The following is a 19620-nucleotide window of genomic DNA, read 5'->3' on the forward strand; positions in this document are numbered from 1 at the left end:
GAAACATCCCTGAAGATACCTGGCCAGTAGAAGTGTTTCAAAATGCGTGCCACAGTCTTCCTCACTCAAGGGTGTCCTGCCAAACTGGAATCATGAGCCACTCTAATGATATCCTGCCTACAAACACGAGGGATGACAACTTGATGTACAACCTCCCATTCACAGTCGGCTGATGCTGTTGGGGGTCTCCACTTCCTCATAAGTACTCCTGACTTTACATAATAACAAGTAGAAGCACCGGCTGACTCTTTCTTCACTGTAAGCAGAGTTAGCTAGACCTTTCAACTCAGGGTCAGCAACCTGCAACTCAACCAACTCTTGACGAGACAAATTATCAACACTACGGGGTACTGCCTCATCTGGTGAGTGGTCCAAATTAGCAAGAAAAGTGTCAGCTAGGATAACATCATCATCATCATTATCCTCTAAATCACCAGTAACTTTAGACTTAGCCCTAGTGACAGCACATGCAGGGAACACATCAGGGACATCACAATCCTGGGACACAGCCACTGGCTCACTAGACAACTGAGGAGCTGGACACACTTGACTTCCACCAATATCATTTCCAAGTAAGAAAGTTACACCTGACATTGGGAGTGTCTCAACCAACCCAACCATAACGGAATCATTAACAAAACCAGACTCTAAATTCACTCTGCACAGAGGGACAGAGAAGTAATTATTCCCTACACCTTGTAAAATTACAGTTTCATCAGAGGAATTAACATTAGAGCCTAGAACACTGGTCAGCATAAGGGATTGGCAAGCACCTGTATCACGATATATTTGAACTGATTTCCTGTCATTACTGTCCAGAGGACTGACAAAACCATCAGACAGGAAATTAGCACATGAACTCTTGAGAGTGTCACCCACGTTACTGCTCAAAAGAGGAGCTCCATCATGAGAATTTAAGTTACCCCTCAAAGCAGGTTCAGTTAACTCAGTTAAAGAATTCTGGGAACTCTCAAGAGTGGACACTAGACCAATTGACTGAATATTTAAAGACTCCTTTTGTTCACATCACGCTGTCTCCTGAAACATCTCTCCGTAGTATGACCAAGCTTACTACAATAAGTACATTTACTTTTCTGAAATCTAGAGGTGAAGCTGGTATTTACTTCCTGAGAAACATCATCCTTATTCTCTTTCCTGTTACCTGTACTCTGAGTAGAGGCAACGTACTTACTCTCAGCTTTCCCTTTTTCTCTAGAATATCTCTTGTGAGTGAGAACATACTCATCAGCTAAAACTGCAGCATCAGACAAATTATCTATTCTTTTCTCATCAAGATATAGGCTTACATCTTTATAAATACACCTTTTGAAATCCTCCAGCAAAATCATCTGCTTAAATTTACCAAAATCAGAATCCACATTCTTAGAATTTAACCACTGCTCTAACAGATCTTCTTTGATTTTTGCATACTCAACATGGGATTGCTTATCTTGCTTGTAAGTTGTCCTAAATTTTACTCTATAGGCTTCAGGGACAAGCTCATAGGCCTTAGAATCAAGCTCTTAACTACATCATAATTATCAGACTGATCCTGAGGCAAAGATGCATAAGTTACTTGAGCTTTACCGGTGAGAACAGTTTGAAGGAGTACTGGCCAATACTTTTTAGGCCAATTAAAACCTGTAGCTACCCTCTCAAACAACTGAAAATACTTTGTTAAATCAGATTCATTAAAAGGAGGGACAAGTTTAACATTTTTAGCCACATCAAAATCATCAGAGCTAGATGATCCAGTTCCACCTTGTTTCATGCGATACTCATGGTCTGCCTGAATCCTGGCAAGTTCAACTTGTGCCTGAGCCTGTATCTGTGCCTCTTCAATACGAGCCTGAGATTTCGCCTGCTTAGCATTTGCCTGAAATTCAGCTTCTTTAGCACGAGCCTCCTGCAGAGCTAGCTGTAACTTAGCTAATTCAATCTGCGTTTGCTCATTTGGAGGAGTTACATTAAACAAGCTTTATTAATCATGCCAACAATTTGATCCTTAGAATGATGAGAGTGAACTGCAATTCCCAATTGTTGAGCAACAAGCTTAAGTTCATTCTTTGTTCTGTTTTCTATATCACACACTGTTTGCACATTTGACAAAAAATCCTTGGCTTCATCAAGTGTAGAAATAGTAGCCATCATGAATATATCACAGTCACAAAATATCAAACAATATCCTTATGATAATATCCTGAATATCCTGATATGAGGTCGCCAAATTTATGTTACGGAACAGAGAAAGATAACGTACACTTTAAGTGAGAATACGAAGAGTCACTACTGTCCCGTAAAGTTCCAGGTTCAAAACAAAAGAGTTAGGTAAAATTACAAGTTAAAGTTTAATGCTTAAACTAACAAGAAAACATTCAGGACTCATAAGGATAATGTAATGGCAAATAAACAGGTTAAATATATGGTTAACTGCAATAGCCTCTATTAACACGAAGTTAGCAAGAGTAAATTTATCTAAGTCAGCCCTGATAAAATGAGATACCAGATAATACTCAGTGAATGCCAGATAAATTATTACAGATACAAACTATTATCAAAAATGACTGACATAAAACCCAACATTAATTACAAGAACTTCACTAGGCCTACAAATTAAACTTATGCTATACAGTACAAGAAAAAATGCAACAACAGTTATACTCAAATTACACACAGCTGCTAGATGGTTGGAGATTTCTTGAGCACTCACAATAATAATATCTGTACAGGGGAGGACAGAGATGTGAACAAAATGAGGAGCAGATCTAAGTGGCAATGATGCAGAGACTGAGCTCATTATATAGGGGCCAGCAGAGCCTGATACAACTTGTAATGAGGACGCGCAAATGAAGCCATGGGGACAAAGAGATGACAATCCCGCAAAGTATAACAGAGATGTCGACTTACTCTACTATAACGGTAGAAGGGGGGAACTGAGGCAGAACACGCTCGTGATCAAACATGCAGCATACTGTGCGTTAAAATTACACAAAGGATGATGAAATCATAGGCTATGTAACAATATATATATATATATAGTTTAATAGGTTATGCATTCCTCCAACCTGCCTTCCCAGCTCACTGGTGGTCTCCGTATCACACCTCAACCTTTGATATTGCTCTAACGTATTATCTTTATAACTTCATTTAGGTTCATTTTCTTAATCTTCCATTTGTTTTTTTTATGGTCATTGGCCACTTGCACCCAAAAAAATGGAGCACTGATTTACAATAAATGACGAAATTCAACCAATGTATTTCACCCAACAATCCGAATCAGTGCTGAAAAAAATCACCGTGTTGCACTGGCTTCAAGACGGCTCTGTTCAAACCTGATTTCAATGCAGATTTAGCAGCTATGACTTGAAATATATGACAATGTTAATTTTAATGCATGATAGAGTCGGCTACAAATTTAACGTATCAATAGCCATGGGTTCAGAAGTCGTGGGGACCCACAGGCCGGCCCCGGCACCATTTCATCAAGTTTCGAAAATCGTTTTTTTTTATTTTTTCCTTCCGAAACTGAGGAGAAACGTTTCACTTTTCAGCTTCCCAGACCGATCCTGTGCTTCGTCATAAAGAACAAAAAATTTCGCCAATTGACTGTATACGACGGTGAAAACTAACCATCTATCTACAGTACCTCTATATATTGCCAGACGCATTAATCCCATAAGCGGTGGCCAGCCACAAAAAAATCGCCTCCATGTCGCCCTGTCTCCCGCCATTTCACTGCCCTCCACCCAGTTCACATCCCTTCTCTATACCTCTCTATTCCATCCCTCCATCTCATCCTCGGCCTCCCCCTCCTTCTCCTCCCTTCCACCTAAGTCAGATACACTCTCCTCGTTAGTCTGTTGCTTTCCATCCTCTCCATTTGGCCGAACCATCTCAGTGTATTTCTCCTAACATTTTCTATCATGTCCACATCCACACCATGGTGAAAGTAAGGAAAGAGAAACAGAAGTCGAAGAAAAAATCATTAGAAAGGAACTGAATGAAATAATTAACAACAACCCACAGCTGGTCAAAGATTCAGCAGATATCAACAAATCTATAGTAATCACTGGTACAGATGAAGAAGAAATAAAAAACGAAACATTGGGAGACCAAAAGGAGATGGTAAATATAATAGACATATTGAAGGAAGTATCACAGGAAATCTCTGATGAAGACACTGAGGAACAGAAAAGGCTAGGGAAATATGAGAGAAGTAAGTCAAGGCCCTTGAAAGTAATCTTCCAGAGTGTGAACACTGTGGAGGAAATACTAAAAAATGCAAACAAACTCATGGAAAAAGAAGAATTAAAAAAAGTATGGATAAAAAAATGCCTTACTAAAGAGGAACCGGGAATACTAAAGGAGATGAGGGACGAAGCAAAAACAAAGAACTTGGAAAGATCAGAGGATGAGAAGAGTATTTTTTTTTTTTACAAGATAATTGGATTGCAGGTACGAAAGTGATACATAATCAACAGGGAATAAAAAGAAGGAAAGTAGTAGACTCATGCTATGGCAAGTATGTAAACATGATTAAGTTCATGTACTCAAATGTAGATGGAATGGTGTTTAAATTATTAGAAATAAAAGATTATACCAAGGAAAGGGAGGCACATAATATTTTCTTAAATGAAACAAAATTAACCACAAACGATACCCTAAACTTAGAAGAATACAGTATATTGCGAAGACAGAAATTCAAGAAAAGGAGGAGGATCTTAACAAAGAAAAATCTACAAGCCAAAGAAATAGAACTAGATATACCCTCACAAGCAGAGCTTATTGTAATAGAGATTAACACATCTGAAGGGATGGTAATTGTGGCAAATTTATACATCCAACCCAAAACAAACACTTGGGGGAAAAAAAGGCGACTATGAAGACCCGGCACAAAGTTCAATTCAGAGTTTAAGAACTTTACTAGCTACATAGAATGGAAGAGGAATCTAAAACAATTACATTAACTGAAGATTTCAATACAAATATTAATTGGAATCCTCTAGATGTAAGAAACCATGCAAGCTGCTGGGATCGAAACTCCTGGATCTTGTGCAGGAGTTTTTTCATAACACAACATACATAAACAGGAAAACACCAGAAAAAGAGGACTTGATGATCCATCAGTACTAGATCTTACGTTTACTAGGCAAGAAAATGATATTGACAATATAATGTATCACTCTCTATTCAGCAAAAGCGACCATGCAGTATTAAAGTTCAACTTCAGGATTGCATATGACATAGTTAACAGTAATGAGAACTACAAAAAAAAGCCTAAACTACAAAAAGGGCAACTAGCATGGCCTAAAGAAGTACTTCTTAGAAATAGATTGGGAAAAAGAGCTTAGAGGACAAGATTTAATTGTTTTATGTAGAATATCCTGTGAATTTCATGAAATAGGAGTCCAAAATTACATCCCTTAGCACTAAGAAGCAGAAATGAAAATAAAGAAATAATTTAATACAGAATGTAAAACATCAAAAGAAACAATGAGATTTGCTGTGGAATACATACAAAAGACACAATAGTGAGAGGGCATATAACAATTATAAACATGCAAGAAATGATTATACAAAGATAAGGAGAGAAGCTCAAAGACAGTTTGAGGAAGACATTATAGATAAAAGTAGTGATCAACCTAAGCTATTTTATATCTACATCCGAAGCAAAACCAAAGTTAAAAATAAAATACAGTTCATTATGGACGAGGAGGTCATCTATCCATCCATCCATCCATCCATATACCTAGGCTGCTTCCCCCAAGGAAAGGGAGGTAGCCGAGACAGGACGACACACTCCCCATTTACTCATCCAATTAAACACATTCATTCGCATCTTACCCCCATAGGGAAGAAGGGACAGATCCTCACCGCATCACACCGAACAAGGGTCAACTGTGCAGTGCAATCATTGACATCCGCAGCAGGGCCCGACAGCAAAGCTGGTTTACCCCTGCCACATCATAATAGACCCATCCCCTTACCCGCACCTGACCTGACTAGCTGATCAGATCAAATGCGGGAAAATATCCCCTCAGAGCTGTGTCATCATTTATTCATTCACAGTTTCTCTCCATTTATTTCTGTCACGCACAGCCACTCTTCCTTGCTCAACAGACATCCCTCTTGCATCCAGCGCTCTCTTCACACTGTCCATCCATCCTATTCGTGGTCTTCCTCTCAGCCTTACACCTCTCACATCGGATCTAGTTATCTTTTGCACCAATCGCTCATTATCCATTCTCTCCATATGCCCAAACCATCGCAACACCCTCTGCTCAACTCTACCAGCCATCTCCCGAACAACTCCAGTTCTCTTTCGCACTTCATCATTTCGCACTCGATCCATACGCGTCACTCCATACATACTCCTCAGACACCTCATCTCCATTACATTCAAACTTTTCCTCTCTGCTACACCCATATTCCATGTTTCATCCCCATATAACGCAGTCGGTACCACAACACCCTCATACAGCCTTCTCTTTACGTCCATTTTAAGCGAACGACATCTAAACACTTTTTTCATTCCTCCCAGCACCTTACCTGCTTCATTCATTGTAAACTTGACTTCTGCGTCTATTCTTCCATCCACAGCAACATGTGACTCTAAATATTTAAAACACTCTACCTCCTCAAGCAACTCACCATTCAAATTTATATTCATCCCCCTACCATCTACCAACCTCGTACACTTCATCACTTTACTCCTACTCTCATTTACTTTCAATTTCCTCCTTTCACATACCCTTCTAAACTCCTCTACCAACTGTCTCAGTCTCTCCTCTGAATCAGCCACCAGTGCAGTATCATCTGCAAATAGCAGCTGCTTCAGTTTCCACTCTCCACCATCAACATTCACCAGACCCAGACCTCCACCTAACACTCTTTCATTCACCTCCCTCACAACACCATCCATATAAATATTAAACAACCAAGGCAACATCTCACATCCCTGTCGCAGCCCCACTCTCACGGGAAACCAATCACTCACAGCATTTCCCACTCTTACACACGGTCTACTATTTACATAAATACTTTTCACCCCTTTTAGTAACCTACCATCAAGCCCATACAATCTTAAAACAGTCCACAAAGCCTCCCTATCAGTTCTATCATACGCTTTCTCTAAATCCATAAATGCCCAAAACACATCCTTGCCTTTCGCTAAATACTTTTCACACACTTGTCTCACAGCAAACACCTGATCAACGCATCCCCTCCCTCTCCTAAAGCCACACTGCTAATCACCAATCACTCTCTCTGTACCCTCTCTAACTCTCATAATTAACACTCTACCATACACCTTTCCTACAACACTCAACAGACTTATACCCCTAAAGCTAGTACATTCATACTTATCGCCCTTGCCTTTATATAACGGGACCACACGAGCACTTGCCCAGTCATTTGGCACCATACCTTTCACAAAGCACACATTCAACAGTCTTACTAACCAGTCAACAATAGTCACTCCACCACCCTTCAGGCATTCCACAGCACACCCATCCATACCTGCAGCTTTCCCTTTTTTCATCTCCTTTACTGCCTTCTCCACTTCCTCCTTCGTGATCAAAGAATCATTCAACTCTCCAAACACATTTATTCCTTGCACCCTTCCATCCGCCACAATCTCAGCCACCCTTTCCTCCTCTGCATTTAACAATCTTTCAAAATACTCTGCCCATCTCTTCCTTACTGCATCCATCTTAGTTAACATCCTTCCATCCTCTGCTTTGACTCGCTCTTCCTTCCCAGACTCTCCCTTTCTCACCCTTTTCACCTGCTTCCAGAACATGTTCTTATTCTGTTGTAAATTCTCAATCACTCGCCTACCCCACCTTTCATCTGCTGCGACTTTAGCATCACGCACAGCCCTTCTCGCCCTATTCCTCTTTTCCTTATACCTCTCATATGACATCTCATCCTTCCTCTGCAGCCACACATCATATGCACATCTCTTCTCAGCCACAGACATACTTATTTCCTCGCACCACCATTCACTTCCTTCTCTTACACCACCACCCACACGTCTCACACCACACACCTCTCCTGCATGCCCCACCACAGCACTCTTAAACAACTGCCATCCTCCTCCACACTGCCATTTTCCTGATCTTTCACTGCGTTCCACTCATCTTTCAATTTCTCCTGATACCCTATCATTTTCTCTCTTTTATCCAACTGACTCACTTTCAAAACCTCCCTGCCACACCTAACCCTCCTAGCTCTCACCCATCTCTTACCTACCCTTAACTTTCCCTCCACCAGGTAGTGGTCAGACATACCTCCACCCTCCCCTCTCAAAACTCTCACATCCAACAATCTTCCTATTACATTCCTAGACACAACCAAGTAGTCCATCAGTGCTTTATCCACAACCATTCCACCCTCCTGTCTCACCCATGTATACTTATAAATATCTTTCTTCTCGAACAGCGTATTTCCAATCACCATCTCTCGCTCAACACACATCTCTATCATTCGTTTCCCATATTCATTTCTTCCAGGCACACCATGCATACCAACTACACCTTCAACTGCTACATTTCTCACTCTAGCATTCAGATCTCCCATCATTACCACATTCACATTCGCTCCAAAACTCTGCAAACACTCATCAACATCATTCCAGAAAGACTCCCTCTCTTCCTCATCCCTTTCACTATTAGGCCCATATGCACTCACAAACACCCACAACTCACGTTCAAATTTCGCGTTCACCCACATCAGTCTCGATGACACTTCCTCCATTCAGTCACACACTGCTGTGCTTCCTGACTCTCTAACAAGGCCACACGTTCTCGTGCCCTTCCTCTATCAACACCTGACAATCTTCCATTCACACTTCCAAACATAGACTCACCCTTCCCTTTCATCTTCGTTTCACTCAAAGCTAACACATCCAACTTTCTTCTCACAAACATTCTCTCAATCTCCTCCCTTTTAGCCTCAATCGTACTACAACCACGCACATTCATAGACCCAATCTTCAGGGTACGGGGATAACTCCATCCTCCATCCCTTTCTCTGGCCTGTCTTAGGAACTAAAAAACAGAGGAGGGGGCATCTAGTTCCCTCACCCCGCCCCTAAAGTCGCCTTTTACGACACGTAGGGAATACGGTGGCAGTATTCTTCCTAACACAACCTGGCCGCAGAGTAGTAGTACTACCCCATAGTGCGGCCAGATTGTGTCCCCCCCCCCCCGTCACAGGGGGATAGATCATCTATACACAAGAGAAAGATATTTGCGAAGCACTAAATAAAAATGTCCAATCAGTTTTTACAGAAGAAAATAATTTTGAAAGATGAAATGGAATATGCATGCCTACATATATTTCCAGATATGCAAATATCAGACAAAGAAGTACAAGAAGAGTTAAGTAAATTAGATAAAAGAATAGAAAAGGGACCTGACGAAGTTTCAGGTTGGGTGCTACGTGAATGTGCAGAAGATTTAAGCAGACCAATATGTATAAAGCTCAAGGAATCCTTAGGTCAAGGGAAACTACCTAATACTTGGACAAAAGCAAACACTGTTCCCCTATTCTAGAAAGGGAATAGACAGAATCCACTCAACTACCGACCAGTATCACTGACCAGTGTTGTAAGCAAGATACTAGAAAAGCTTATAAAAAAAAAGTTTGGGTAAACCATCTATAAGAACACAGTATGAAAACAGAAAGGCAGTTCGGTTTTAGAAAGGGAAAAATCATGTGTTACTAATCTATTAAGCTACTATGATAGAGTTACAGAAACCTTACTGAAAAGAGAAAGATGGGTGGTCAGTATCTATTTAGATTTCAAGACAGCATTTGACAGAAAACCGCACCAAAGACTTTTAAGGAAACTGTACCATCAACGAGGCATCCAGGGCAACCTGTACTTTTGGATGCAGGATTTTCTCAGAAAAAGGGAAATGAGAACAGTACTAAGGGGTAATTACTCATCATGGAGGGAAGTGACTAATGGAGTTCCACAGGGCTCAGTGCTGTCACGAAATATGCTTTTACTATAAATGACAGACAGTAACACTGGAAGTGGAAGCTATCTAAATATATTTGCTGATGATGCAAAAAGAAAGAGAGGAAAATTACTAACATATTTTTGCAGAGAGCTACAAGAAGAATTGAATATACTTCATGAATGGTGCATTAAATGGCAAATGGAACTTAATGTGGACAAGTGTCATGAAATTAAGTTTGGTAAAAGTGAAAAAGGACCAGACTGGGATTTTAAGTTAGGAAGTTCAATTGTACACATATCAGAAAGGAAGAAGGACCTAGGAGTGATCATCAATAACATAATATCACCGGCTAACCACATCAGTAAGAAGGTACAAAACATGTATACACTGCTTGCTAATATGAGAATAGCATTCACATAAACCAGTGAAGACATGCTGAGAAAGATAACAACATCATTCATCAGACCAACCCTGGAGTATGCATCAGTAGTCTGGAATCATAAAAAATTAGAAAAAAAAATAGATAAAATTGAAAACGTACAAAGGGCAGCTACAAGATGGGTACTAAGCTTAAGGGATCTAAGCTACGAAGAAAGACTAGAAAAACTGAATATACCAACACAACAGGGGAAAAAGAAGAGACATGATTATGCTATATAAATGCATCTCAGGGAAAGAGAAAATAGAAATAAATGAATATATAACCTATGGAGAAGCATCAGCAAGAGGACACTAACAAAGAAAAAGAAAAAAAATACATGAAAGGAGAGGCAATAAAGACATTAGGAAATTCAGTTTCCAAACAGGGCAATTGATCAGTGGAATGCACTATCGAATGAAACAGTGTGTGCCAAAACTATTCGCAAATTTAGGATATGGATGATAAAAATGGTTTAATACACGGGACAGTACGAGCTTGATTCATTCCTGTAAAGATACAATTAGGTATGAACAATTAGGTAAGAACCATAATGCTCTTTCACTTTCTTAATTGTCAGTCTATCTTTCCATGTAACTCCACATGCTCCTTTCAAATAACTCATTCCAGTGGTGGCACTCTTAACTTGTGTCCTTCCAACAAGGTCCAAGCTTAACTTCCTTATGTTAGAGTTGGTATAACAATACCATCATACAGTGACTTTTTCACTTCCATGCTCACTTCCTTATTTCTTACCACTGTTATCAAAGTACCAGCAACCTTTCATCTTTGTTGTACCCTGTCAAGCACTTCATCCTCCAAACTTCCATTCTTACTCATCACACTACCCAAGCACTTAAATGCCCTCACGTTTTCCATGTCCTCATCATCCATCCTCATCGTACATTCAGTGAATTCATTTCTCTCGAACACAATAACTTTACCCTTCCCTACATTCACCTTTAGATTCTATTTCTTATACACTCTAATAAACTCATTCACCAAGCCTTGCAGTTCCCCTTCGTCTTGACTTAACAATACAGTATCATCTGCAAACAACAGTACAGGAAGTTTCCAAACTCTGCCCTCTCTCATTAGGGCCGCTTCAACATCCCCTGCCCAGCCTTGTATCTCATTTATTAACCCATCCATATAAAGACTGAACAACCTTGGAGACATGACTTATCCCTGTCTCAATCTACCATTCAGACAGAAAAATTCACTGAGTTCAGTATCCACACCCACTGCAGACTTACCACCCTCATACATATTCTCCACGGCATTCAACAACTTCCCATTACCCCAAATACTCTTAATATTTTCAACACTCCCTGTCCGACCACTCTGTCATATGCTTTCTCCAAATCCTTGAAGGCTGCATGCAACTTCTTTCCCTTCCCCAGAAACTTTTCCACTAAAGACCGAAGAATGAATATATGATTTGAGGAGTAGACTGTAGCACCAGTCGAGCATGGCAGTACTCCCGAGGTGGATGGAAAGCTGATGACAGGGAGTGCTGGAGCTCCCGTTTCATCAGCCCTCAGGACTAGTTCCTGATCATCCCCCTTTGCTGAACTTTTTCAGTGTCTCAATTACACAGAGAGTAGGCCAGCATGCTCTCCAGTACAAATTTCTCTAACTATCTACACCAAACTACATGCACAGTACACACTACACTTCCTTTTCCAAAAATCAAAAATCATGGCGTCACAACACACAGCCTCGGAGTCCCCAGGGGTAGGGACCATAAATGCCCCCACCATCCACCCCTCTCCCGATGACGACTCGAGGTGCCTGGAACCACTGTCTGACTCTCTTCTTCTTCATTTCTGCAACATTCGCGACCTTTCCTCTAACTTTCGCTCTGTTGAGCACCACCTCTCCTCCTCTAAACCTCACCTTCTTTTTCTAACGGAGACTCAGCTGTCTGAGGCAACTGACAGGAAACCCTTTTCTGTATCCTCCTACTTTCTCTATACTCATATCAAAGCCAAAGGTGGCTGTTGTGTATATATATGCAATGACTTATCTTGCTCTCGTGTTCCTGAACTAGATTCTTCTAAATTCTCTACACTTTGGCTTCGGCTTTCCTGTCATTCTCTGACTAAATATATCTGTGCTGTTTACTTATCCCCTAATTCTACTGACTATCCATTTCTCCTTTCTCTGAAATCTCTATTCTAGGAGATTTCAATGTTCACCATCACCTTTGGCTCTCCTCTCCTTTCATGGATCCACCTGGTGAACAAGCCTACATCTTTTCTATCCTTACTCGTAATGACCTAGAGCAGCTTGTACAGCACCCTACCCGTATCCCTGACCGCCTTGGAGAGAGTTCCAACATACTTGACCTCTTCCTCACAACTAATCCTTCTGCTTACTCTGTTAATCTTTTCTCTCCTTTGGGCTCCTCCGATCACAACCTTATCACCTTAACCTGTCCTATCACTCCGTTACGGCCTGTGGACCCTCCAGGGAAACGTCGTCTGTGGCATTTTGGAGCCGCAGACTGGGAGGCCTTCAGGCAGTACTTCTTTGATTTTCCCTGGAATGATTATTGCTTCCATGGCCGGGAGCCATCTGAGTGTGCCTTGCGCATTACGGAGGTTATTCTCTCGGGCATGGAAGCATACATTCCTTTCTCATATCCTTTGACTAACGCAAGAAAGCCTTGGTTTAATCACGCTTTTTCTAATGCTGTCCGCAACAAGGAGAGGGCCTACAAAAGGTACCGGAGCCAACCCACCCCTGAATCACGTCATCTTAACGTTTCTGCCCGGAATCGTGCTAAGTCTGTTCTTCACTCTGCTAAAATAATTTCATCCATACTAAATGCTCTCAACTCTCCAACTCAAATTCTTCCCGCTCCTTCTGGCACCTTGCCAAAAATCTTTCTAACAACTTTACCTCATCATCCTTCCCTCCTCTTTTCTACTCTGATGGTTCTGTAGCTATTTCTTCTACTGATAAAGCAGATCTCTTTGCACAGACTTTCTCATTCAATTCCACCTTAGACGATTCCGGTGCTGTTCCTCCATCACTTCCCCCCTCTGACATCCTCATGGCTGACGTTAAAATTTCTTCAGTTTATGTATTTTCTGCCATCACTGGCCTCAGTACTAACAAGGCATATGGGACTGATGGGGTCCCTCCTGTTGTTCTCAAGAACTGTGCTTCTGTGCTTACACCCTGCCTAGGCAAACTCTTTCGCCTTTGTCTGTCAACTTGTACCTTTCCTTCTTGCTGGAGGTTTGCTCTCATTCAGCCAGTCCCAAAGAAGGGTGACCACTCCCAACCCTCCAACTATCGTCCAATTGCTTTAACGTCCTGTATTTCAAAAGTTTTCGAGTCAATTTTCAATAGAAAAATTTTAAGACATCTTTCCTATCACATCCTTCTTTCCGATCGTCAGTATGGGTTCCGTCAGGGACGCTCCACTGGCGATCTTCTCACCTACCTTTCAGACTCCTGGTCATCCTCCTTTCGGGACTTTGGCGAAAGCTTTGCCATTGCACTTGACATCTCAAAGGCTTTCGATCGAGTCTGGCATAAATCTTTAATTTCCAAACTGCCCTCCTATGGTTTCTATCCTTCTATCTGTGCCTTCATCGCTAGCTTCCTTTCTGGTCGTTCTATAGCCGCTGTTGTAGACGGCCATCGTTCTTCTCCTAGATCTATCAACAGTGGTGTTCCTCAGGGCTCTGTCCTATCACCAACTCTCTTCCTTTTATTCATCAATGATCTTCTAAGCTGTACATCTAACCCTATCCACTCATACGCTGATGACTCCACCCTTCACCTTTCCATTCGGTTCCCGCAACACCCATCTCAACAGTTACTTCAACAAACAAGGGATGAGGCTATGGCACACCTAATGTCTGACTTGGCTCGTATCTCTGACTGGGGTAGAAATAATATGGTTGTTTTTAATGCATCTAAGACTCAGTTCTTACACCTATCAACCCGACAAAATCTTCCACAGGTATACCCATTAATGTTTAATAATATTCAGCTTAATCCTGCATCATCCTTGAACATGCTTGGGGTTTCATTTACTCGGGACTTATCTTGGAAAGATCATATTACATCTCTTGTAAAATCTGCTTCCAAGAGATTGGGTGTGCTAAGTCGACTCCGCCCTTTCTTTACCCCTGCACAATTGTTGACTCTATACAGGGGTTTTATCCGCCCCTGTGTGTAGTACAACTCTCATGTGTGGGGAGGCTCCCCACATACAGCTCTTCTCAATAGGGTGGAGTCAAAGGCTTTTCGTCTCATTAACTCTCCTCCTCTTACTGACTCCCTTCAACCTCTGTCTCTTCACCGCACTGTTGCATCTTTATCTCTTTTCTATCGCTACTTTAATGGTCACTGTTCCTCTGAACTGTCTGCTTGCATTCCTCCACCTCTACGACGGGCGCGTAGCACCCGTCTGGCAGCAAACTCTCATCCCTTTTCTGTCCAACTCTCTAATGCAAGAGTTAACCGTTACTCCCAGTCTTTCATTTATGCAACAGGTCAACTCTGGAACTGTCTCCCTCTGTCTGTATTTCCTGCTGCCTATGATCTCCAGTCTTTCAAACGCAGTGTGTCCAGGCATCTCAAAATGATCGGATCTTGAATTTGGCTCTCTATTGTATTTTGTTTTTCTCTTGGAGTGAACTGTTACTGTGGGCTCATGGCCTTTGGTTCCTTCTTCCTCGCATAAAAAAAAAAAAAAAACTCTTCCCTTCCTAAAGCCTCCTTGTTTTCCTCCAACTAATTCCTCTGTTATGTCCCTAACATTGTCAATAAATATGCTGCATTATACTTTTCTATTACACTAAGAAGACAAATGCCCCTGTGATTACCACACACCTCTTTCTCCCCTACTCCTTTGTGCAGGGGAATAATTATACGTAACCTCCAATCCTCCGGGACTCTAACTTCCTTCAAGGTCAATCTTCACATCTTCCATACACATTCTGCTACTATCTTTTCCCTATGCTTCAGCATTTCACCACACACTCCATCAATTCCTGGGGCTCTCCCTATTTTGACTTTCTCCATCGTCTCCACTACTTCCATCCTACTGATCTCTTCCTCCCTTTTCACCTCCCTCCTTATCCCAGCCATTTATACTCGCATTACTTTCATTCTTTATATTTAACAGTTCCTTAAAGTGTTCTCTCCATTTTGCTCACTTTTTCTCCCTTCTCCACTAGAAATCTAACATTTTTATGTTTCACTCCCCTACTGCCATTTCCTCATCCACTCTCTTCTTACTGATCTTTTCACCTCTTTCTTCCTGTCTACGTAATTATAACCCTCTCTTTTGTCTCAGCTTCCTCCGCGCCTCTGCTTCTCATACACTTACTCTATGCTTTCTTCTTCTGCACGACAGCTTGTCTCACCTTGTCATTCCACCATGCTGTTCCTTGCAGCCCCTTTCGTCTTCTCTTCACCCCATACACCACCTCACATGCTGTGCATATTTCTTCCGTGAATATCTTGCACACACCTTACACCTCACCCATCTCCAAATCATATTTATTCAATAGTTGATCCACTTCTCTCGTATATTCCGCTTTTTTTCCATCCCCTTCCAATCTATCTATCCTCCTTGTATGGAAAAAATATCGCACTAGGAAATACCCACATTTTCTTCCCCCCCAAAATCAGTGGAGCTGAAATAGTTTAAAATGACTAGATTTGTGTATTATGAACAAAGTCAGTACATAGTGTGTGAGGTTTCATATATATATATATATATATATATATATATATATATATATATATATATATATATATGTGTGTGTGTGTGTGTGTGTGTGTGTGTGTGTGTGTGTGTGTGTATGTGTGTGTGTGTGTATAGTCAGTACATAATGTGTAAGGTTTCATATATATATATATATATATATATATATATATATATATATATATATATATATATATATATATATGTATATATATATATATATATATATATATATATATATATATATATATATATATATATATATATATATATATATATATATATATATTGCGTTTAAGCAAGTATCGAGTTTTTACTCTTGTCTGGGTGGTTTAGTTGGTGTCCAAAGAGAGGCAAAGATGGTATTTTTAGAATCTAACCTGATAAGGGTCTTCCTTCGTGGGTGCACGCTGAACCGCAGCTGCTAAAATTTGATACGACCCGCGATTAGCTTCTCGCACGCGGGAGTTGGTGTGAAGGGAAAGGAAGGGTTTATATCCATATATTCGCCATGAGAACATATGTGTTGCTAAAATGTTTGTGCAAAAACAATAATTATATAAAATGAACAAATTCAATAAACTGTATGTCCTTATGGGTAGAAATATGATTATGAATGCTTCTCCACCCCCCCCCCCCTTCTTTTTTTAGGTTTATAATTGTTCTCGCTCGCTTCGCGCGCTCGAACACCAAATTTAATCACAGTTTGGACCCCCGACATATGTGCCCGAGGGAAAGATTTATTCCATCAGCAAGAAATGGGGGCAGGGGTCGGGAGGAAACTCTGTAGTACAGTAACGAACTTTATGGATATCTCAGCCAATTTTGAAGTTACAGGAAAGACACCAATTAGGAAACGCATAAAAATCCTCAATTATTTTAATTTCATAGACAACCTGTAATTCCCAATAGTTTTTCCGTAAATCGAGGAAACGATTTTTTATAAAGCAGATTAGTGTAACGGCTGGCTATGCAAGACGCAACAGTCTAAGGTTGCGTGAGTAGCGCAGCAGTATTTTCCGACGATTGCTGATAGAGTTAGTTTTAGGAAGTGTGAGGGAATATTTTTGGTGTAAAACGGTTTTTATAAGGCAGATTACTGTAACAGCATGGTTGCACAAGAAGTAACGGTGCAGTAGTATTTTCCGACAATTGCTGAGACAGCTGGTTTTAGGAAGTGTGAGGGAATATTTTTGGTGTAATCTAATAAGTTCTTAGTATTTTCAGGTCAGGAAATCAGAGGAAGATGATGAGCCACATGAGACAATATTCTGCACTGCCTAACTTGCTCGCTCGCACGCTCGCTTGAACATGTTCCACACTTTCAGTGCGGACGCCTATAACATGTTATTTATTCCTGTATGGAGATTTCTTTTTTTTTCTTTTTTTTTAATCTAGATGGTATAATTCGTGTGGAATGAGAAAAGACTGATACTATTTTTTGTGGTTGGAGGAAAAATACACAAGCTGAAGATAACAATAATAAATGTCTTTTTCTCGGTCACACAAAAAAGAAGACGGAAAAGCTAGAAACCTCAGAATAAGAAGAGAAGGAGAAAAGAAAATACAGTAGATGAAACAGAGGACGAAGCATTAGTGATTTTAGGTGAATTTAATGGGGACACAGGAATATCAGAACAGAAATTATACACAACTGGTAAGATGATACTGGATTACATGAACGACTACAACTTAATAGGCTGCCTTTAATTGTGACGAAAAATGTTCTGGTATGATTACATGGACTAATAGAAATAAGAAAAGTGTAACTGATTATTATAGTAAACAGAAAGATGTATAGCCATTACAAGGACATGATAATTGACGAAGACCAGGAAATTATTGACATCACAGATCATGTATAATCTATTACTGGCTAGATTTACAATACCCGATGAAAGACGAACATTAAACAACTGTAAAGACTGGGAACACATCACGTTTTGCAAAACAGAGAGTGACTCACTAAAAACCTATGCAAACAATGTAGAACAAATAATACGTAACAAAACCGTCACTGACATAGAGCAAATGAATATCATCATAAAGGAGAATGCTGATGAAATACTTAAGACAGCAATCATCTTGAGAAAGGTAACAAAAAAAGGAGTAAAATAAAGGAACCAGTGTGGATGAATAGTGAAATGAGAAGAGAGATAAAGGCAAGGAAACAAATAAATAGACACAGGAGGAACACAAAGGATCATACCGAGCGTGAGATACTTTACCATAGATATATTATGAAAAAAAAAAAAAAAAAAATCAAAAATTGATCAAGGATGAAAAGTACAAACATGAAACAAAAATCACTATTGAAATAAAACAAGATAAGGAAAAGTGTAAAAAACTGTGGGAGGAATTGAACAAACTAAGAGATAATAGAAGTAAAGAAAATGATAATCTAGAATTATATGATACAGAAGGACACAAAATACCAGATGAAAAAGCATGTGAGGAGGTTCTGGGAGAATAAAGGCTATATAAAAAACATGAAAACAAAATAGACAAAGAATGGAGTGATACAAAGAAACAGGAGTACATAACAGATATAGAAAATGTCAGAAAGAGAGGTACAGCGTCAATAAACTCCGAAAACAATGACACAATCTGTATTTTTCCAAATAACTTAACTGAGCATATGGATATTAAAATGCGTGAGCTACAGCATAGTGCCCCCAGAAACTCCTCGACAGGTAACATGTGTGAGCTACAGCACAGTGCCCCGGAAACTCCCCGACACCCCCACCAGGACTCCACTGAGGAGCCGCAGCCGAACCGCAGGATGCAGTGCGACAACGACACAAGTCAGCCTGGGCCGTGCTCCCCTATGACACTCAGCCGCCTCACTGTCGCCCTAGCAGGAATTCAACACTACCTTCGGGGAGAGGTACCACCGGATCAGATCGGGGTGGAACTGCCTATCGAGCTCCAAACAGCGCCCCTCAGGAGTTGGCCTGTAGCCACTCCCGCCTTCAACAGAGTGTGCCTGTAACTTCTCCGAAGGTGTCTTCCTCTTTGGGACGGCCGGTAGCCGCCCGCCCCTTGTAAGGGAATTGGTGTCTCATCGACCTGAGGGTAATTACGAGACGGCCAGTAGCCGCTCCCGCCTTTGTCAGAAGGTGTTCTTCCAGGGACGGCCTGTAGCCGCCCTACACCCCCTCCTGCAGGAGTCAGCCTGTAGCCGCTCCTCCCCCTGGCAGAAGGAGACGGCCTGTAGTAGCTCCCACCTTCGTCAGACGGCCGGTAGCCACTCCGAAGGTGTTGCTCCTGAGTCGGCCTGTAGCCACTCCTCCCTCCGGCAGAAGGAGATGGTCTGTGGCCGTTCCCACCTTCGTCAGACGGCCGGTAGCCACTCCAAAGGTGTTGCCCCCGAGTCGGCCTGCAGCCGCTCCTCCCTCCTGCAGAACCCTCCTTCGTCAGATGGCCGGTAACCGCACCGAAGGTGTTGTACCCGAGTCGCCCTGTAGCTGTTCCTCCCTCTGGCAGAGGGAGAT

This window comes from Coenobita brevimanus, chromosome 72, assembly GCF_032717465.1.
Source record: "Coenobita brevimanus isolate Jiangsu-jjx chromosome 72, ASM3271746v2, whole genome shotgun sequence".
Classification (NCBI taxonomy): Eukaryota; Metazoa; Arthropoda; class Malacostraca; order Decapoda; family Coenobitidae; genus Coenobita; species Coenobita brevimanus.